General features: G+C 41.0%; 1 protein-coding gene across 1 annotated transcript in view; it reads left to right on the top strand.

Annotated features, from left to right (window-relative positions):
• The first annotated feature begins 2,413 nt into the window (after positions 1-2,413).
• Positions 2,414-22,322, top strand: part of GNB1 (G protein subunit beta 1) — a 34,047-nt gene continuing 14,138 nt past the window's right edge. Inside the window, exon 1 of the mRNA XM_031613465.2 lies at positions 2,414-2,743. The gene's annotated coding sequence lies outside the window, so the exon portion shown is untranslated. The remainder of the gene's footprint in view (positions 2,744-22,322) is intronic.

Below are 22,322 nucleotides of genomic sequence, written 5' to 3'. Positions count from 1 at the left end.
TCCACCCTGTAACCATTTCCAATCATCACAAGCTCTCCTCGTACCAGTAGCAGAACTGTGTTATCAATCAAAGTTTTCGTGAAGATGAGACATAATTAAATCACTGGGTCAGAAGCAGGAACCACTGCAACAGCTGTGTTTTTACAAAAGGATAGGTGTGGTGACAGAATGAGTTGTCACTCAGCATGTATAATCCCATCTGGCCTTTCACAATTCCTTACCTAAATTGCACAGATTTAAGGAGCTGGCATAGTACAAACCTGGGGACAAGAGATTCCATTCAGCTCTCATATGACAGAGAATGAATAAAAAGTGCAGTGCAAAAATCACTAGATTTCTAGGATAGGATATGACCTGAATATGTATTTTAATTAAAAAAGGAGAAAACACTTAGGCACTCAAATTGTGCTGTTATAGAAGCATATAAGAGAATTATAAAAAAGAATAGTAGTATTTGTAGGATAAAGTATGTGCAACGGGGAAAGAAATACATTGTTTTATTATGTTATAATTAATAATATTTCCATGTCACCACTCAAAGGCAGAAAATGTGATTTACTCTTAATTATGAACTTCAGAACTCCACTGTTGTTCATTACACAGATTTCTCCTGGATCACGCAGCATTACCTGAAATTTCCACCAATTCTCCTAGGGTGCATGAATCTTTCTTGGTGAGACAAAGCCTTTTAAAGAATCCTTTATGTATTATACCTCTTTTGTTTTTTTTTTTTTAACTTACATATAGCAGGGCTGAGTATAACTGTTTTTGAAATCTCTAGAATACTTTGAAAGCATCTGTAACTTCTCATTTCAGTTAAATTCAATCCATATTTTGCAGAATGCTAAACCAGTCTCTAGCCAGGAACATTTATATACATAAAACTTGTGGAACCTCTGGTATGCAGGTTGTAAGGGGCTAATTCCTGGCCGTGATGTGCATGCATGTGTATTATTTGTGGGGATGTATTAGAAGTTATATTCCTGTGGTGATGCTGTGATAGAACAGCATCAATTTGGGGCTATAGTTGGAGAGCCCTTTGTTCTAATTTCAGTCTTTTTCTTCTTTTGTAGATCTCAGGGCAAAAAAACCTAAAGCCTTTGCTCAGCACATGGCATATTTAAGCATTTGATTATTATAAAACAAAGGCTTAACCACACCAGGATCGGACAGTTATTCGTAACAGACACTCTGAATAACAGCTCACCCACTTCCTTACAGTTTAATTGACAAACCTCTTACTAATTACAGGTAATCACACCCGCCTTCCCCAAAAACACGATGGCAAGTAGAAGTTCAAATTTGCTCAGGTAGCAAGGCTATCTCCTCACTGCTCGACTTAAGAAAGTATAACCAAATATGGGGGGAAAAAAAGATCTAGATGTGCTGATAAGAAAAAAAAAATGATGCAATGTGTACTTACTTTCCATCAATAAGTAATGAAGTTTAAATATGTGAGTGCTGTTGTGATTCCATCTTATGAACATCTTTCCTGCCTAGGCTGGGGGAAGTCTGGTCTGTAAAACAGAAATCGGATTTTTTTGGCTTTGTTTTTGCTTTTTTTTTTTTTTTTTGACTTGCTCTTTTCTGCAATGCCTTCCAGAGATGGGTGTTTGTGGGAGGAATATGAAAATGGGGGATGAAACAAACCCTGAGGATTTCAGCCGTGCAAAAAAAAAACCTTTGTGATATGAATTCATAAATAACAGATAATAAAAAACAGGAAGTTGTAAGCCGTGTTGTACCACATACTGAAATCTCTGAGGGAAATACTGTGACACAACGGGGGTTCGTTCCTTCCCAGGCACCTTTCCGAGCCCCTTCCCCTGCCGTTACCCCTCACAACCGCCAATTCTTACATTTAATCCCCTTTCAACCGAAGTAAAACGGTATCTGCCGTTCCTCCAAACCCTGCTCTCACCGCTTAAAACAAAAAACAGCGCTGTTTTTGCTCCGTTTTCCCGCCGTTTACACGCGCGGTTTGCCTCAGGCCGGCTCCCAAACGCGGTGCCGTGAGGGGCGGCCTGGGCGCGGCAGCATGGCGCGGCGGGGCAGAAAGCGAAACCCGCCCGCGCCCTTTGTTCGCGCTGCGGGGAGGAACCAGAGCGAGGCGGGCGGGAGGAGGCCGGCAGTCGTTCGAATCTCCCCTTCCTGTCAGCAGAGCCTTCCGCGCGGCCGCCGCCCGCCGTTTGAGCGCGGGCCGCCTGAGCGGCTGAGCGCGGCGTCGCGCTCCTGAGGGGCGCAGCGCGCCTTTCCCGCCCGAGCAGCAGCGGCGGCCGCCGTCGAGGCAGCGAGGCCCGAGGCGCTGCGCTTCGCCGTCGGCGGCGGCGCCACCGCCCGTGGGGGGAGCGGAGCGGGGCGGGGCGGGGCCGGGGGCCGGCAGCGGGGCGGAGCGGGGAGCCGAGCCGAGCCGGGGTTTCCCGGCCGGGCAGTCACGGGCGGGGCGGAGGGGGGGGAGGTTAACCGCGCCCAGGCTCTCGCTTCCCGATGGCTGCGGGGAGCTGAGCGGGGCCCGAGTGTACGAGGAGGAGCCGAGACCCGCTGGCACCCCCGCCCCGCTCCGTCGCTCCTTCCGAGTCTACGCCCCGGCCCGAGCCGCTGCCTCAGGAGCGCAGCGCGGGCGGCTTCCCCCTCCCCTCCGCCGCTGCCGCCCCTTCCCCTCCTCAGGCCGGCGGGGACGCGGGCAGGAGCCGCGGGCGACGGCCGGAGCGGCCCTGTTGATGAGCAGCGGCCGGAAGGGCAGGTAACCGTCTGAGGGGGCAGAGAGGGCGGCGGGCGGGGCGGCGCGGCCGCACAGAAGCCTTTTGGCGTCCCTCTCTCCCCCGCGGGGCTCGCCGAGCCCCCCGTCCTCAGCGCGGCCCCACCCTGAGGCCATCTTCCCTCAGCGCTCCCCTCCATCCCTGGTTCCTTCTTCCTCTGCGTGGCTGCGCCCTTCCACCCCGCTCCCCTCCCCCCGTTCTTCCCCATTGCTGCCGCACTTCTCTTTTCCCTCCTTCCTCCCGTTTTCCGCCTCTCTCTCGCCTCTCCTCCTCGCCCCTCTCCGCCGTCTCCTCAGCCCTGGGCGGGAAGGGCGGCGCGGCGCCCTCAGCATGGCGGGCTGGAACGACCCCCCCCCCCCCCACCGCCCTTCGAGCCTCCCCTAAAAAAGAAGCGTGTTTGGAACCGGGAGAGGAGGAGGAGGTGGAGAGGAGGGAGGAAAAAAAAAAAAAGGAAAAAAAAAAAAAAAGAAGGTGGGGGTGGCACCAAGGGAGGGGAGCTTGGGATTTTTGCGGGGTTCCATTTTTAATGATCGTTAGGGCCGTAGCGCCTTGTGTTAAAGGGGCTGGGGGTGCGGAACGGTGAGTTTCCAGAGGAATCGAACCGGAGGGAGGAACGCTGGGAGAGAGAGTGAAGAGAAAAGGAGCTGTGGTGTGTGGCTGCTGTAATGGTGGAAAGCTGACGGAGAGAGGAGGGTGAGGCACACGAGGGGTGAGACGGCTCCAGCCCTGCGTGTGGGGTCCTTTGAGGGGGGGGGAGAGGGAGGAGGACGGTCAGAAAACGTTTTGTTCCCGTTAAAATGGGAACGAGGATGCGTTTTGTTGGCACATCCTCGTCCCCAAATCGCTCTGCATATCGCTGTGCCCGTAGCAGCCGTCAGGAAGATCATGGAGGGTGTTTCCTGCGAGAGGAAAAAGGAGCTTTTTCTCCTTGAAGATGTTAAGAACGCCGTTTCTGCTCCCCGGTTTATTAATTATTGAGGTGGTTTTGGTTCTGATTTATTTCGTCGTCTTTTTAACCCATCGAACGGGGTTTTTGAATGGGAGGATTGTTATTTCTACAGCTTTGTGTGAAATTCTCCTAATGGTGTGAAGTACATTAAAAAAAAAAAAAAAAAAAAAAGCCGTTTTAATTAAAGAAATAATCTTGTCCAGAAGGAAATCAGAACGATATAAAAGATGTCAATTTATTATTCCTGAAGGAAATCTGGAATATTAACAAATGTGATGTTTCTTATTATTCTCCAGTCAGAGGTAGGACTGGTTTAAAATAAGGCATCCTTATGCCACGTTATTATGCATTGTCCCCACAGCAGAAAATAGGAGGAAAGGATTGAATGTGAGGGGTCCTGGGGACAGCTCTGGGGAATTGGTGGCTCAGCTGGGAGAGGCGATGGAAAAGCGAAAAATTAAAGGTTTTGCTGCCCCTAATCGTGAGACTTATCCCGTATTTTAAGCTGATCTGCCAGCCACAAGGATGTGTGCATCGAGACAAAACGCTGCCGATGTGTGTGAAATGCATGCAGAAAACGCAGACGCTCTTCAGCTCTCAATTTGTTTGAAATGTGACATCTTAAAGGACTTTCCCCCCCTGCGTGCTTTAGGAGAGGAGAAAGAGAAGGGGCGATAATAGTGTGGCTGTTTTGGTGGCTGCCGATTAACCAGGGTGTGTGTTTGATTTTCTTTTCGCTGTGAATGAATGGATCTTTCTGTGCCTGGGCCCAGTAGCTGCAACAAGATGGCGTTTGCAGCAAGGCAGCTCTCATTTTTCAACTCCTCCTCACCACAGCTTGGCCAAACTCGATCTTATTTCGTAATTGTATTTAGATTTACTTTCTCATTCGGTTTGCTTGCTTCTTTTTTTTTTGAGGGGTGGGGGGTAGGAGAAGCATTTGGGAGATTATTGCAAGAAATCGGTGGGGTTTTGTTTTATTTTTTTTTTCATTTTTGTGAGCTTTTCCAGATAGGAACTGGGTGGGAGGAGTGAATAGTTTTAGTGAAATGTTCACATCGGCTGTTCCTGGACAAAGAGGTGACACAATTTTGAGGTTTTTGTTGTCTTGTTGTGTTTGTTTTTTTGTTTGTTTGTTTTTAACCTTGCAGTGCCTGCTTAGTACCATCAAAATGTTCTTTGTTTTTCTTAAGCCTGTTGCTGAAAAATGGTATTTTAAACCTAGAAGACAAGTATGCAAAGGCTTTCCTGCCAGGGCAGTGTGCTGCTGCTGAGTCCTGCTGGCCAGGTAACAACCAGGTCTCCTGCAGGCGGTTCCCTTCACGTAACATAGAAATCTCCCATCTCACTCAGTGCTCGTGGTGGGCGGAGGCTTTTTAAGCTGTTTTTGGCCCCAAATTGTTGCCATACTTCTGTATGCAGGTTCTTATTTTTATGCGTTAAGAGTAAGAAAGGCTTTAGAGATACTAAAACAATTCTGTGTCTCTGAGATACTATATTATAAGGTATTATAGAGATTTATGAAATTATGGTTTTGAATTTTTTTTTTAAGGACTTTCAGTTGATAATTTTGGTGAGATTTCAACATGCTTCCAAGCTTCTTAACTTTGGTAACCTAAATAAAATAGCTTGGTTAGTATTTGGTATAGAATCCTAGAATGGCCTGGGCTGAAAAGGACCACAATGATCATCTAGTTTCAACCCCCTGCTATGTGTGGGGTTGCCAGGCTGCCCAGAGAGTAAATATACTGGGCTCAGACTTAAAATAATACAGAATCCAGTAGGAAAAATGAAGAAATGTCTCTTTTGTCTCCTGGATTCAGATGACCTCCGAACCCTTGGTAACATCAAGCTTTCTAGTAGTGTTTATCTTTGACTTCATATATGAACCAGTGCTTTATTACTTTACTGTAACAGCCGTAGCCCTGCTGTTCTTCATACAGAAAGGAGAAGGCCCACTTTGCAGCTGGGGGTGGTGTGGTTGGTTCCTTTGTGGTGGTGTTTGTTTGAGGGGGAATAATGAAAGGTGAAATCATCCAAATGCATATTGCTCCTGTGGTGTGTCAGGAATTAAATATTAAAATGAATGCTTCTCCAATAAACTGGTAGTTCCATTGATTGATACTTCTAATGTGCTGATGTACTTGAAATTAACTGTCTGGTTTTTTTTGGTAGTAGTACTTTGGCCTTTTAGCATGGGATTGGAAAGAGTAGAAGGAAGTGAGATCTCATCTTAGGATAAATTGCATGTATGCAAGTCTGGTCCTTGCACAGCTGCTAGGTCAGTACATAGCAGGCATCCTGCCATGACATTGCTGACAATGTGTACATCCAGAATTCCACAGTAAATCCCAGGAGATGGAAATCTGAAAATGTTGTATTTAGACTTAATGAGAATTTATTGTAAGTAACAAATACAATTTAATCTTAGGTTAATGAAGAAGTAATGTAGAACTTTGTGTAGCTGTATTCTTAATATCATCCAAGAATGAGCATTCTACAGCTATTAAAACTTGAAACTGGAACAATTAAAACTAATATCTTGAGAATAAGAAAATTTTTCAATTAATGCAATAAATTCTGAGATCATTTAATTATAGTAGCTATATATATTTCTTGTGTTTTTAGGATGCTTTTTTTTGAAATGAAGCAGGCTGATGTCAGCTGCAGTACGTCATACCAGGAAGTCGTGGTGCTTGGAGGCTTCGGTTTGGTCATGTGGGAAACAACTGTGTTAACTGTTTCTTCTTAGGAGTTGTGGTTTCTCAATCACAGTGTGAAATGAGATACAGTTCATATGGAACTGGTGCTGCTTTTGCAGATTCTTATGCCCATGCTTTAGTTAGGAATACTAAGAGAGCATTGCATTTATTTAGTTCTGTAGTTGCTACGGTAGAAAAGTGGAGCTCCTTGCTGCCTGGGAGAACGGCAGTAGATTTGTCTCCTGTATGTCAGGCTTGGCTCGTGTTGTAGTCACTGAATTGGATTAAATTCTTACTGTCCGTGGATTTTGGCTCTCAGCATTAGTGGATTGGTAATTGATATTCTCAATTTTAATATCCACTTTTAGCCATATGGCATACCGTATTGTTTCAAGAAGTCCATTTAGCGCTGGTTTGTTACCACTAAGTTGAAAAGAGAAATCCTGCTTTCAAGTGGTTGAATTATGCTTTGGCAAATCTTCTTTGGAGTCTCTAATGCCTGTGTTCGTGGCAGTATGTAGGGTATTTTTTTTTACAGTGTTTTACTGCTTGTGTTGGGGAAGAAATCCATAACCTCGAGTGAGATTTTAAATGTTAGATGTGATTGAAAATAAGATGGAATTTTTTAAGGGAGTCTCTTGATTGCTCAAAGTGCTGTCTCAGAATGAAAAGAATGCATTGTACATTCAAAATGTCTTTTTCTTCCCACTGCTAATGTTGTAGTTTGTATTTGTCAAGGTCACCATAAAAAACAAAAATACCCGCAAGCCCCTGTTTTTCTATTTAGCATAGAATCTCGATGCATTATTTCTTCCCAGAGTGTCTAGTGTGCTAGGGGTTTGTGTGCCTGGATTTGTTTCTCACCAAACAGAAACGTACACAGAATCCATAGACAACTGAGCCAACTAGTAGTTCAGCAGAATGTTAAGAGGCTTTTAAAAGCACTGAGTTGACTGCTAGCAGCACCTTTCCTTGAAATGCTAAAATCAACATGAGTTACTGAGTAAGGCTTCTTAGGACAAAAATGTCAACGTTCCAGAATAGTTTTTCTAGCAGATTATCACATTCTTAGTGAAGCACCAGAAGACTTCAATCATCTCTTGATGCTGAAGCCTTGTAAGAAAGTCACACATTATTAAAAAAAAAAAAAACAAAACTTTTGAAGGGAACTTTAAGATCAGATATTTTATTGATCTGTTTTCTTAACAGTCGGCCTATTAAGTTTTGTTCTTTACAATGAATAACTTGTGCATCTATTTATTTGTATTGAATGTATTTATCTATTAGGTTTATTCAAGAGGCATAGCATGTGCTGTGATAAGTCAGTTCCTTGAAATATAATGCAATATTTCTGATTATGTGGAAGACTGCATTTGAAATCTTGAGCATACTAGGTGGAAGGGAAGAGGTTTGCTTTCCCCAGTGTGGTCTTAGGCACCCAGGGCTGGTTCTTCTTTGAGCCCAGTGGGAGAGTAATGACTTCAGAACGTTCATCTGCCATCTGGATGCAGCCAAGACCTGGTGCACTACCCGTGTCTTTTGCACAGCATCACTGTATGCAACGCCCAAAAGACTTAAATGTAAGCAAAAATATATCTACAGGGATGTTATGGAAGTGTAAGGTGTAGTGAGTCTTGGAAGTAACTCTAAATTCTGTCTTGCATTTTTATTGCTGTCCTAAACGTAGGTTATTTAGTTATTAAATAAGGACCCTCCCACAAAATGTTACACATTGACTGGTTATTGAAATTACAGTTCATTGGAAGGTGAGGGGGAAAGGAGAGGACACAGGAGAAAAGAAGTGCTTGAGAAAGCAGTTGTTGAGCAAATTCTTCAGTTATGTAGGTGTTGCAAGATCTAAGTCCTGTGAAAATGGATACAAGTAACTGTAGCCAGTTTGAAATAGCTCTCCTTCAAGAAGACCTGTCTTTGGATTAACAGGTAGGTCAGCCTTGTCAGCCCATCAGTGGTAATAATCCATGGCTGCGCTCCTAAGAGAAATGCAAGGTTATGCAAATAAGTACAGCCCTTTGTGATGGTGGTCAGAAGTAATCCCTGTATCTCAAAGTCAGTGTAGTCTTACAGTGTGCGTATAAATGGCTGCTGTGGGTCAGCTGGCACTGGAAACGTGCTCTTAAGTTTGAACCTTGTTTTGCTTGCGGGCAGGCTGAATCTGTATAGGTTGATACCAAGAGCTCAGAGATTTCATACTGACTTAAATATTCAGGTAAATTTGCTTTGAAATTCTTTTCTTTCTGAGTGTTTTTAGCTTGGGAATTGTTGAAAACAATGTTTTTGTCTGTTGTCTCAGATTTAGAAAGAAAAGAACTGTAGTATCTGTTGATTTGGTGGGATTGAAGGACAAAATGTGATCTGTGTCTTGGCAGTTTTGGAATCCTAAGGTATAGATGGAAGTGAGTCTGAAGACCTAAAGAAGGTGATCTGGGGAAGCTTCAAGGATGTGAGGTATGAGGTAGCTCTGTGACTGTGATGATGGTAAAGAATGACTACATCTTCAGGCTGTCAATCATTGCAGTTTCTAAAGGTTCTCTGTGTAGTATAAAAATACCCTTTATATGTTTTAAAGATTAATTGAATTTTAGATAGCAAAATACTTTGGCTTTTTCCTGTATGTTCCTACACTGGTCAGAGAAACAGGAAGGTTCATTTAAATCTTCTTGCCAATTATGTTGATCGTGTTTTCTCACATGAGAATATCGTTTTGTTGTCTTCTTGGGGATTGCAGCAATGCCTGCCAGCTCTCCCCCCCAAAAAGAGAAAATATTAATTATCCATAATTGGAGGTATCAGATCATTTTTTGTAGCTTGTTATAATGGAGTACAACATTAAAAGCTATGTAAGGGATTCTGACACTATTTACAGCTTTTAAAAAATCTTCCTTCTAGAAAAAAGGGCAAAAACAAAAACATTGAGGCTGGGAGATTCCTGCATGCGGTCTTTCAGACTGATTTTGATATGATATTTTACGAGCTCGTGTATCAGCGAGGGCTTTGTTCATCCTTGGGCAAAGTGCGAAGTGTAAACTGAAAGCTGATTTTTGTGAAATGCTGAAACCAATTTCCAGCATTTTTCTGACAGAAGAACTTGTAATTCTTTACGTGAGTAGAAACTGAAATGGAAGCACCTGGTATTAGTGGTGTGCAAGGTACTGTAATGACTTTCTCATTCTTATTGGAACGTCTGTGGTAACGCAGGGTACGGTTACTGGGCTTCCTTTGCTGAGCAGGCTGTTAAGCCTATAAATGTTTTGGGAGATTATGTAGTATGCTTGTGTCTGTCCAGATGTCACGCCTTGCAACCCGCTGCCTGAATATCGCTGTCCTTTTGTAACTGGTAGGGAATGCAGCTTCTGAAAGCAGAGGAATTGAACTGCCCCAGTATGTTCTGTTTTAAAATCAGAATGCTTTGTGTTCAGTGGAGCTGCTGGGGCCATTTTAGGTATTTGTGTTGTAGAGAAACAAATGAGGGGTGGGATGCAAGTCAGAGCCCCACGGTTGAAAATAAACAGCAGATGATTTGAATGTGCTTTTTTGGTTGTTTTTTTAGTGCTTGGTTACCTTTAATATTAAAATTCACAAAGGCAAGTAGAAATGTTTGCTCTGTGAATAGCATTAACAAGAAGTCTTCAAACTTTTTCTTATCTGTGTACAGTAGTATTAATTTCTAGTGGGATCTTCTTAGTGAAAATCAGTGCAGTGAGTCTGTTCCTGCCATATATGGAATTAGTTCTGCTCCTTTTAAGTTTAATTGTTGAGCTGATGCATCTGAGTTAACACCAAATGATTCAAGGTATGTGTTAAGTATTGAACACAGCAATACTTGAATCTTGAAAGATAAGTTATGTCAACTTCTATGTAGCAGATAAAATATCATGACTTACAGCTGCATAATACAAGCTTAGCACACGTTTTGTTTCCAGTAAATAGAGCAATACTACTCAATGAAGCAGGCCTGTATGTGTGTGCTTCAGGTTACTGAGGAGAAATCTGGTTGTGATCCTGCTGGATTTCTCCAGTTCCTAGATCTGTCTTTTCCAGTTAGCCAAAGAAATGTGTTTGGAGAGTGGTGGTGGTGCTAATCTTTCTGTTTGTCTAGAAAAACAAAGTAGACCTGATAGTCTGCTGCAACCTTTGGTACTTGAAATAAGATTATAGTGTACTAATTAAAGAACTCTCTTTGTTGGAACATATGTTTGGCATTCCTGTCGCATGCTCTTTGTGAATTGGTAGAACACTGAAGATTCAGACAGATATGTCACTGTCTGTGTCGTGAGGGTGTTGTCTGTATGGAGATCAAGAACGATTCGCTTGGTGCTTGAAGTAATTTAATTGTGCCCCAGGTTGTGTAGTCCTGCACTTTTGCTGCAGGTTGACTAAGATGCTATCTGGTTAGTGGTGCATTGGTCTGCTGTGCCTGAAAACTTGGACTTAGAATGGCATTTCTTGTTTATCCAAACCTACTATAATGGATGGTCAGATTTTTGTGGATGAATGATGAAGAAATACATAATTTTCAGTTATACAGCAAATGAATTAATTTTTAATTGTGTATGTTGAAACCATAGTCTACGTTACTCAAAGAAAAATCTTCAAACTCTAGTAGTCATTGACTTCTACCATGATTGCCTAGAGTAAAGAAAAAAGTGTATTTTAAGTATGATAGAGTTCTTCAAAATTTTTTGGAAATCTTACTCAAGTCCTTAGATGTGACAGGAAGCCCAAAATGCACAGCTGTCTTCCAACTATAATCCTCATACTTGCTTTTAGTCTGATTTCTCTCCTTTCCTTAACTCAGATGGTAGAATTCATAATAAATTAGGTTATGCAGTGTTACTTATTTGCTGCTCTGGGAATTGAACATAAAGCGTTAAGCTGCGTCACTAAGCTAGCAGTGTCGATGTGTTTACCTTGATGCTTACCTTGGGGAATTCCAGACTTGTTTCAGTTTGTTCTGATCTCTCAGTATTTTATCCAGTAGTACCTTCTGTTTCCTTTATATCCTTGCAGTTGTGAGTTAAACGCAGAAGGATCGCCGTGGGGAAGGCAGGTATTGCTGCCCTCTGTCGCAAAAGGTAGCACAGACATCCGCTGTTCTGCTGCCTTGCCAGTTCGTAATCTTGCATGTGAAGCAAACCAGGATGGCAAATGGTTTACTGCCAGGCACTGTGCTGTAAAACTGTGATAGATCAGCTCCTAGTTAATGAGCAGCTCAGCTCTTACGGAAGATGACGGAACTTAGAAGCGAGCTGAGGAGGAAGCTGGAGCTGGAAACAACTACTGCTTTGTTGTTCACAAGGCAGTCTGTAATATTCTGTATAGGGCCTGTCCTCAGGCAGGCCTCTCCTTTTCTGTTTTTAAAGGACCCCAATGATTGATACGTTGCCTCTTAGTTAATGTGTTTTCTGTTGTAAAAACAAACTCAAAAACGCCTTCCCCATCGTCTCCCCACCCAAAAACCCACATAGTTCTGCACAACAGTAGTATTGGGTGGCTGGCTCCACATAAATTTGTGTTGTTTTTTTTCAATTTGAGTATTTTCTCTTTACTTTGATCACCAGATTTGTTTCAGGAGGAATACAGCTGGTACACAACGAGTAATGCGAGAGGTTTTATGAGGGTTAACATGGTACTGTAGAACGAGGAATGTCCAAGCATGAAAGCAAGTATTTCCTGTTGTACCTTTGTGCTTTCTCTTGTGGTACTGTCACTGGATTGTACTTGAAGTTTACATTCCATATCACATTAAGCATTGTTGCATTGTCTGGTCTCAGATACCCCTTCTGAGTCTTACGGCTCTGAGGTCTCCTGTGTTACTCTACTTTTCAGTCCACCGACCTTGTTTTTGTTCTTCCTGCTCTTTATCTGAACTGGTTTTGTATCAGCAGTACATATCAAAACACAGCAATTGCTGGGAGAAATCAATGAGCACTAGGAGGTATAAATTGTTGCAATGAAAACTCATGGAACTGCTTGCACGTTGACTAAAGATGGATTATGTTGATTGCAGGGCTAGGGAACAACGTATTGCTCAATCTATTTTGGTAAAAAAAAAAAAAAAAAAAAAAGATTAAGGAAATCATGCCATATTTTAATCCCTGTGTCGTCCTTTATCTGCTGTATGCATAAAATACTTATAAAATACTTCTTGTTTGCTTTAAGGACCACTGAAATACTTTTCTTCCTTCATGGTGTAGCATAACTTCTTTCCAATGATGCTCTACTCATCTATTCCTCAGGATCAGTTCCAATCTGTAAGTGAACTACCACGTTTTTGTTGATGTGATGATTTTGCAAGATGTGGCAGTTACAGTAGTTATTTGTAAGTATAAAGTAGGCAGGTCAGAACTCAGCTGGGATACCTGGCCATTTTGATAAAATTGATACAGTTTACTGATAGATGTGTTGCTCTTTGGAAAGAAGAATTGCATACAGATAATATTGAACAAAATAGTAGGAACTAACATATTGGCTTTTGACATAATTTAAAAAAGTTGTTGAAAACTAATTTTTGTTCTTAAAATAAGTTAACTTCCTATGCCAGCCATTCACCAAGAAATTCACATTTGAAATGTTTTAAATGTGAATTTCTTTCTGAATGAGACAGAGAAGTGGCAATTAAAAAGTTTTTTTGACTTGAATTCCTGAGGTTAAAATAGTTATTAGTATTTTAACTACTTCAGATATCTCATAAGATGCCTTTCTTGAGAAGTGTGTGCTTGCAATAGTCCCCTTGTTTTTATTAAATTCTCTGCTACTCCTAGAGTTAAGATTTTTAATAATACACATAGCTTGCAGATGAATTTAGGAAGGATTAGTCAAATGACCTGTTACAGCCCAGACTTTTATGCTTAAATATTACATCAATATGATTTTTTTTATATATATGTAGGTCACGGGATTAGCATCAGGAAATGTGAGTACTTTGACAACAGGGATGCTATGCTGTCTTCCATGAAGGCAGCTTTTATTCACTGTTGGGGGCAGGAGTCAGCCATGAGCTGCAGCGCTGTGTGTTCTAAGTGCCTGTCCCTGCCGTGATCTTCATTGCTGTTCTCTGCTGATCAGTATTCTATTTTGAGGGAATGGCAAACTGTCCTAAGGTTTATTTTCAAACATAGGAACGATGAGTCCTCAGGTATTAGAAAATCTGGATATGCAAGCAAAAGCTGGTGGTTTATGCAAAGCATATCCAGTTGGAGATGGATGATTGCTCAGTAGATGTTCTGTGTGGCCTTGCTGTGTGATAATAGCCTCTGGCACACTGAGGATTTTGCACATGAGGTTAACCTCTAAACTTCTGAAATATGGGTTTGTAATTAGAGTTCTGAACTAAAATAATGATCTCTTGAAGGGTATTCTGTAACGCGTGTTATTGCTCCTTTGAGTTTCTAGCTATCTGATAAAATGCTTAGGTTGAAAGTGAGGACTGATCAATCAAACTGTGAGGATAATTTTTTGTTTGTATGTACAGAATAGCTCTGAAAAGCTGCTTCAAATTTCAGACTTCTAATTACTGTTTGCCAGTGGCATAGCTGGAACTCCATGTCACTGGTTTGGGAAGGCCGTGTAATCCCTTGGGCTTTAAGACAGCTGATTATTACTGCAGAACAGTCTGTAGGCTGTAAGGAATAATTTTTAGAAGTAATTTTATAAGGTAACTAACTTGCCATTCCTGGTTCAGCCTATGTTATAGCTGCCATGTATCTTGATGTCTAGTGTGGTGCTGAGTGTTGGTTGGTAGCTGGAACAAAGCATCTGCACCTTGAATTAGTAAATGTCTGCCTGCATACAGCCATCCTTGCTGAGTGTAGGATCTGTCCCTTTCAGATGACTGTTGCTTTCCAGAAAGCTGAAACTGGAAGGTGCTGCTCTGATCTTCCTAATGCCAAGGAAGTTAATTTTCATCTCAATTTTATACTGGACAAAATAGCAAATACTCGATGATGGTTCTGAAATGTGTAACTGCATTGAGGTCTGGGGTGTTTTCTTTCATCCTTCCCTCTTCTCTCTCTGCTTTCACCAACCTTCAGGAAAAATAACCATAGTTTCTTCTGCAGAAGTTCTTCAGGCATGGAGACTTGTAGTCTGGTGGGTGTTGGAGCTGAGATCAAGTTTCAGGTTAAGTTTTTGCCTCAGTATGACCGCTTAATATATTCAGTTCAAAAGCATCTTAGATCAACAGCAGTAAGAGCACATACTTGTAGTAGGGAAGCTTTACCTGGAAGCAGTGGTGCTTTTGCCTTCTGAGAGTTGCTGCAATTTTGTATTTTTAGTCTGGGCTGCCATGCCTTGTTACTTGGTGCAGAATGCTGTAGGCATGGGGATGCTGGTTGTACAACCATTGGTAGGGCTGGCTGACTTCCAGGTGCTTTGGTGTCATGGTTTAACCACTGAAGCCATGCTTCAAGTATTCTGTGGTCCTTCCGTTCTCTCCTGTTTTAGAAATCCCACTTCTTGATGGTGAGAACCTCAAACTCACTAAACAGGGTATAGGGCTGATTAAGGCAGAGTGTGTATCAAGTTCGTTACAATAAGGATTTTTTGCTGAGCCAGTACTGTGGTGAAGGAATGAAGTAGCCTGTAATTTTCATATTGCTTTTACCAGGCTACGTTTTATCTAAAAATGGAAAATTGTGGCAATTCAAATCTTTCTTAAGTGGTTTGTCTACTTCTGTTCTTAAACAAGCTCCATCTGTAATGCAGAAGCAAAGCTATCTCAGTGCCAGGCTTGCATTCTGCAGGCATCAAAGGATGTTTCCAGCACACCTGGTTGAAAATGGAACCTGCTTTTGGAAACAGCTGAAGTTTCTGGAGAAGTTTGCTGTTATGCTTTATGACTCTTCCTGCAGGCTGGTTAAAACAGTTTTTCTTTTTTTGCAAAGCTTAAGAATTCTGCAACACCTCTCCTGCATTAATGAGGGTGTAGCACAGGGCAATAGTGGTCTGTGTTCTAGCCTTTGCACTTGTGTATTCTGTGTGCTGTTGTTAGCATTCCAGTGTAATTTTACTTGTTGGCTTTTCAGGTAATTCTGTCAGAATTTCACTGCATTTCATGGTGTCTGCAGTGTGGGTACCTTTTTCTGTCACAACCTCTGGAAGTTGAACATTGCTTTTTTTTTTTTTCTCAGACTTTATAATGGTGATATCAGATGTGTTTGCTTCCTCAAGGGTGTGAGGAGGGAAGAGAAATTTGGCTTTTAAGTGAGAGTTATTGTTTTATGTTTGAAAGTGTGTTGTGGCATTAATGAGCAAAACTGCTTACACTGTGGTTTCATAATCACAGCACTAAACGGTTCATCTGTAAATGGGCTTGGATGAGGATGACCCATATCCTAAGTAGCTTAACCTCCATACCAGACACTGAAGTAGTTTGTAAATTTCCCAGCTAATAGTCAACTCTAAAGTCATAAACTTGCATTTCATCTAAGTTCTGCAGTTCAAAATATAGGAAGCTGCAGGCTGACTTTGTGATTTAAGCTGACTTGGCTTCGTTACGTTCCTGCTTTATGCTTAGAGTAATCCTTCACTGTTTTGATGCAGTGGTTTTGAAGGTGTGTATTCAGATGTCCATTGGCATCACTCATAGCCCAGGTTGTGCTGTGCGGTAGAGACGGATCACAGAATGTTAGAATAGGAGCATTTCAAACCATGGAGTGAATTATAATCATTACTACGTGCTGTTAGAGAAATAGGAAGTTGTAAAACTTCTTGAAGTCTTTTCTACTTGTTGTGAAGTCCATTTGTGTGTTAGATTGCTACCATTTTCCAGGATGGAAGTATGTGAGTTATTTAATTTGTCATTTTTAATCCTTTACATCCTGTGGTGATTAGAATTGTGACCCTTCTAGAAAGAAAAGTGGTGTGCTCTCACTTGCGCTTGTTAGTAGGAGGTTTACGTAACTTCTTTTGATGAAATAGATACCTTGATATTGAACTACTTAAAAAGCAAGCATACATCAGAAACACTATTGAGCAGAAATAATTTCTATGCTTAGAGAATGGAGATGTTTTGGGGGGTGCTTTATAGCACAGAGGAAATTCCAGTCTTGTGAGCGAGACCATTCCGTTCTAACCATGAGCTCTGCAGTACAGCAGTGTGGATTTAGGTATTGCTAGGGAGAGAACAACTGATCTGAGGCTCCAAGAGTTTTCCTCACAAATGTTAAACTTATTGAGATGAACAAGTCTTTAGGTTATGTCAGCAATAAAGCAGTGCCCCTCTCCTTCATGAAGAAAAACCAGTTGTTCCCATTATGATAGCAAAAGAAGTCTATGCTTTGGTAGCTGAATTTCTGCTGAATTTGTTACAAAATTTGTCGTTTCTTAATAATTACATTCATTTTGATGTTTTTCTTTCCAGAATTTACATGTTTGACAGCAGAAGTTGGCTTTCTACTGTAGTGAGAGAAAATGTAAGTAGAAGAATGAGGTAGTTCCTTTTTTTCTAGTTTTTGAGAAACTAATGCGAACTTCAAAAAGTGGCTAACCAGTTTTAGTTGTTTTAGTCTACACAAGTCTAAAATACCGATTTTCTACCTTAGTATTTGGATTCGTATGTCAACAGGAAGGATTTAAAAATGGTCAGGAAACTTGCTAAATAATAGATGTTAGTGCCTGCCTGCCTTCAGAAATGGAACTCGCGAAGCAGAGGGAGACCATAGGTGAAACTGTTTCATCTCAGTGGGGCAGGGAAGTAAAAGGAAAAAAAAGATTAGGAGAGTTATTCTCATGAATGAAAAATTATTTACCAGTCATGTTGTGACAAACAAGGCCACGTTTCTTGTGAACAAAGGAGCTCGTCATGCTGTTCTTTCAGTATTTTTTTTTTATTTTTTAAGTAGATATTCTGTGTAATCATAATTGTCACTAATATTTTTTTGGATAAATGAAACCTTTACTACTTTCCAGGCCCTAGCTTTAAGTGTTTCTGCCTCTTGTGAAGCCTGTTCGTAAGTGTTAAGTTGTGTGAGAAACGTTTTCTGAATTAGATTTGTTATTTATGCTTACTATGTATTAGCTATTTTTTCAGAAAGCAAACTATTCCCCCATGCTCTTTCTCTAAAGGCATCTCCTGAGGTGTTCTCTAATTACTTGCCTTGGTCAACCCTAAATATCATCTGTGTTCCTTTTTTTTTTTTGGAGGTGCAGACACTGGAACTGAACTCAGTGTTCCAGGTGTAGAGAAATCATTGCTTTAGACAGTGTCACTGTAGTATTGCCAGTATTTTCTGTCCTATTTTTTGTGTAAACTTTTGTTCTGTTTTAACCTGCACCATCTATTAAGCAGGTAAGTCTTTCAGCTATTCCCCACGTGTCTTAATATGGTTTTTTTTGCTTCAAGTAAGGGTTCTGTCACAGAATCCTGTGTGATCCCATCCATTTCTCACATTGTGTCCCTGTATATCTTTCTGTGTTCTGTGTCCTCTAAAATTCTTTGTGTCTGTAGATGTGTGCTTCACAATCTGAAGGCATCTTTGAATCCTTTTTTTTTTTTAATCTTTTTTGGGAAGAGAACACCAGAAGTTTGTCCTGCAGGCAATTAACAATCTTATTGAGTGAGAGTCAAATAGGAATCATTGTGCACTTTTGTTTAAATAACAAGAAAAAGCAGCTTTCCAAAGTCGGTATGATATCAAAGCACTGGAACTAACAGTGGATTGTGTATAATTCCTTTGTCATTGTGAAAACGTACAAGCTGCTGTACATGTTACTAATAGGATTTATAGTATCTGATAGATTAGCACAGCTTCTTTTAATCAGATGACCTGCTATGAGACTGTTGGGTAGGCATAATGTGGAGCCTTTCTTACAGCTGTACATTTTGGACTCTTGTTTTTGCAAATTATGTCTATTTTTTTCTGGCTGCTCCTTACACACTGGAGTGATGTGTATTACCACAAAAGGTATTGAGGGAACAAATAGGGAATAGTCTGCTCATTTGGGAGAAAGGTGATTTAGCTAACCTGCTTATGAAATAGCTGCATTCAGGAGTTATTTTAACAATAAAAATGTAAGCTCTCTGTGTTTGCTGGACTTAGCATCACCAGTGGCTTGATGGGATTACTTCACTTACAGATAGCAGCAAACAAAGCACCATCAAGGGAAAGACCATTCTATAAATACTTGACTTCATTAGCTGTGCCTTGAAAAGCGTGTTCTCCTTTAAGCTGTGGAGGTTACTCATAGGACAGGCTATTCAGGAGAGAAGCAAGCTGTATCTTTTCTCTAGAATTGTATGGAAAATAATGAATTATTTAATAAATCTTGCCTCCTTGCTCTTGTCAGATTAGAGAATCGTACTTAAATAGCTCAATGGGTTTGAGGTCTGTTGTAGTTCAGTATAGGTAAGCATTAGTCTACATGCAGAAATGATATTATTAATGGTAGTTCAAATAATTTGGCTTCGTTGTATAAACAGTTTGAATATTGGAAAGGATATTCAGTGTCTAGCATGGAAATGGGTGGATTTGAGTTCTTAGCCCTTTAATTGTAGTCCTGTCACTGTTTTCCAGGTTGTAAGCTTTATCCTTAAGTTAGAGTTGTTCTACTGGGATCCTAAGTATGTTTGCATTTGCAGGAAGTATTGGGAAGTTTTATAGATTTCATAAACTTTCTATTCATATTTCAAAGATTCTGTGTAGAGTTGTTCAGTATATAAACATCTGCCAGACATAAACCTTTTGTCTTCTGTGGCACAAAGGGAAATGAAAATGGAAGTCAAGATGCGTGACATGATAAATTTCTTCTAACCTGGTTTAATTGCAGGCTATCATATACAGAGAGTAACAAGTTAGCTGTTGTCAGTGCTTGTTTTTCTTAGCTGGGAAAGAGGGAAACAATGTTTTATTCTTCTATGAGTAAAATGTAAGAAGAGATTAGAGACTTGGGTCATTTGAAGTAGTGAAGAATAGTCAACTGCCTTGCAAGTAGGTGTATTATTGTCCCTAGCAAGAAGAGTATTATCTATAAGGTATACTTGTCAACAAGATTAGGGGGAATTAGGCTTAGAGCAGAGACACTTAAGCACATCAGCCTGTGGAAAGGTCTTGAGTGAGTTCAGCAAAGTGAACGTGTTATTCTTGAGAAGCCTGCCTTCAGGAGCACAGTAACACATTCACAGGGAAGTGAGGTAAGCTTGAGCTTGACTGCTACCTATTTCATCACAGCTGGTAATTTGAGAAAAGGAGTGTGGAGCTTGATTAGTTGCTGTGTGAGGCTGACTTGACTTAGAAATGAAACAACTTGCTTCAAAACACCAGAAATAGAAGTATTTCTCCTGAAACCTTCTTCTAGAATGCACTTCAATGCCTTTTTAGCATGCCAAGGAACAAAAAGGTATTATTACACGATATTAAATTGTGCTTGTTTCTGATGAGCCTACATATCATGTATTGAAGCTTCTGCTACTTCAAGTGCTTTTCCTGTATAATTTCTTTGCCTTAGCTGTTCTTGTTCTTGATGAGAGTGTGTGCTGTGTTGTGGTGATGTTTTTTTTTGGTTTTGGTTTGTTTGTTTGTTGTACCAGTAAGCTCTGATGATTTACAGTGCAGCTGAGAAGTTCAGATGCTACTGAAAGGTGTTTTTTTTCCCCACAGGTTCATATTTTTGGCATAAAATTAATTGCATAAGACTTGATGTAAAAGAAATAGGGGAATAGCCACGTCGGATGGTTGGTTAACCCATATATTTTACAGACCCATAAATCTTTCAGAATGCTCCTATATTTTGAAGCTTCATTAGGATTTTCATTTCCTGAGTGTTAGTGAGTTCAGTCAAGTTGACAGGAATCAGAACTTCCTGTTGATGTTCAAGCAACAAAGACTACAAAGGGAATGTGGAAATGTGGTTTAAACAATTCCTATTGATGCTGTGTCAGAAACGCAGTTCAGAGTTTGGAGCTGCTTGAAATGCATAAGGGCTGACTTGGAACACCAAGTGTAAAAGTGTATTTATTTTTGTTCTGTGTTTTTCTATATATATGTATTACAGGCTGGCAAGACACTGGGAGTTATAAGCATTTAGCTATTGATTTTCATGCAGCAAATATTGAAGCATGAGTTCTGGCAAGTGATTGATAGTCAAGTTCCATAGAAGCCTTAACAGTTACAGTTATGTTCCTTGGACTCGCTGCTGTAATGGACACTTATCTTGTGTGTGGGTGTAAAGGCTTCGTAGGGATGGTAAACCATCTTGAAATTATTCACTAAAAGGAAGCTGTCTTTAAAATCTAAGTGAATGGCTGCCTTTTAGCATGGAGTTCATGAATAAAGTGTTCTAGGAGCTGAGGTGTGCAGTAAACGGGGTATGTTGTGTGTAATATACATATGTCTGGCTAAAAGTGGTCATGAAAAGACTGAAGGTTGTGTTCTGATCATAGTTTTAATTCTTTTTGAAGGTATTTGGGCTGTTGTCCCCTTCTGTCACCTTCTGTAAAGTGGGAATTGGAAGGAAATTGAAGCAGAGTGCTGAAGCAGAGCACTGTTTTCAATTTGATGTGAGAGTTGGGAATAGAGCCTCTCTTCTGTAACAAGGCAACAGAGAGTTATGGCACGAGACTTTTGACAATCTCCTGGGATTGGTACTTGTGTGAAGGGAGCCATGTATCTGCTGAAGTTACCATGGTACCCTTAAGCTGTAGAACAACCGACTTCCTTGCAGCTTCTTACGTGTCTGAATCAGTGTTGCTGCTTGTGTTACCATTGGTCGAAAAACCTTGATGTGGTTGGGGTATTTCATCTGGCTTTGTCATTTGCAGCAGCACCTTCCAGTATGAGCTATGTTAAGCTATAAAACACGAGCATGAAATGGGCTCATATGGTCATTTGCATACATGCAGAAATGAAACGACAAGGTTTGGTTTCTGTGTATTGAATTTCTTATGTGACTTTTCCTAGGGGTGTAGTATTCTTAGAATTGTGGACTTGCAAAAGTTGGAGAAGACCTCTGTGATCACCCAGCCCAACCATCCACATATCACCAGTATTTCCCACTAAAGTATGTCCCTCAGTACAACATCTAAATGTTTCTTGAACACCTCCAGGGATGGTGAATCCACTGCCTCCCTGGGCAGCCTGTTCCAGTGCATGACCACTCCCTTGGAGAAGAAATTTTTCTTAACATCCAAGCTGAATCTCCCCTGCTGCAACTTGAGGCCATTCCCTTTAGTCCTATCACTAGCTACATGGAACAAGAGGCTGACCCCCCCCACCTCACCACAATATCCCTTCAGGGAATTGTAGCAAGCAATAGCATCTCCCCACAGCCTTCTCTTCTCCACACTGAATAATCCCAGTTCCTTCAGGTGTTCTTCGTAAGACTTGTGCTTCAAGCCCCTTACTGGCTGCATTGCCCTTCTCTGAACACACTCCTTCAGCCTCTTCTTATTCCATACATAGAAGTTTTGCTTCGTTTAAATGCAAGAGAATTCTGTTGTGTCACACAAGTTCTGGTAAGAATAAATTGGCACTATTTTAAGCTGTATGCTACACAATGACATACCTGCGTTGACTGACATTAGATTATTCACCCTATTATATTTTTAAATAAAGCTGTATGTAAATCTTCAATGTAATTACCTGTAGCTCTGCAGCTGGAATTCTGTGTCCTAAATCTTTATCTTAATCCTATCGTTGAGTTGCTCTGTCCTTGAGCAGAACATTTAAGGTTTGGATTGTAATTTCGTTCTCTGAAATAGAAGTGATACCATCTGAAGTTCCTTGTACTCTGCCTGGAGAGGTTGGTATTTGCTTAGTGGGAATTGGGCTATATATTAACTTAGAGAAGGGCAGAAATAGAATCAGATATTAAGAAGCTGAAAGATCTGAAAATTTAATGAAGTTTATTTTTAAGAACAGTCTTGAGAGTTTCTTGATTCCTTGGGGAGTAGTGCAT

The sequence above is a fragment of the Phasianus colchicus genome, chromosome 22 (genome assembly GCF_987193195.1).
Source record: "Phasianus colchicus chromosome 22, bPhaCol1.hap1.1, whole genome shotgun sequence".
Classification (NCBI taxonomy): domain Eukaryota; kingdom Metazoa; phylum Chordata; class Aves; order Galliformes; family Phasianidae; genus Phasianus; species Phasianus colchicus.
This window is presented reverse-complemented; position numbering and strand designations above follow the sequence as displayed.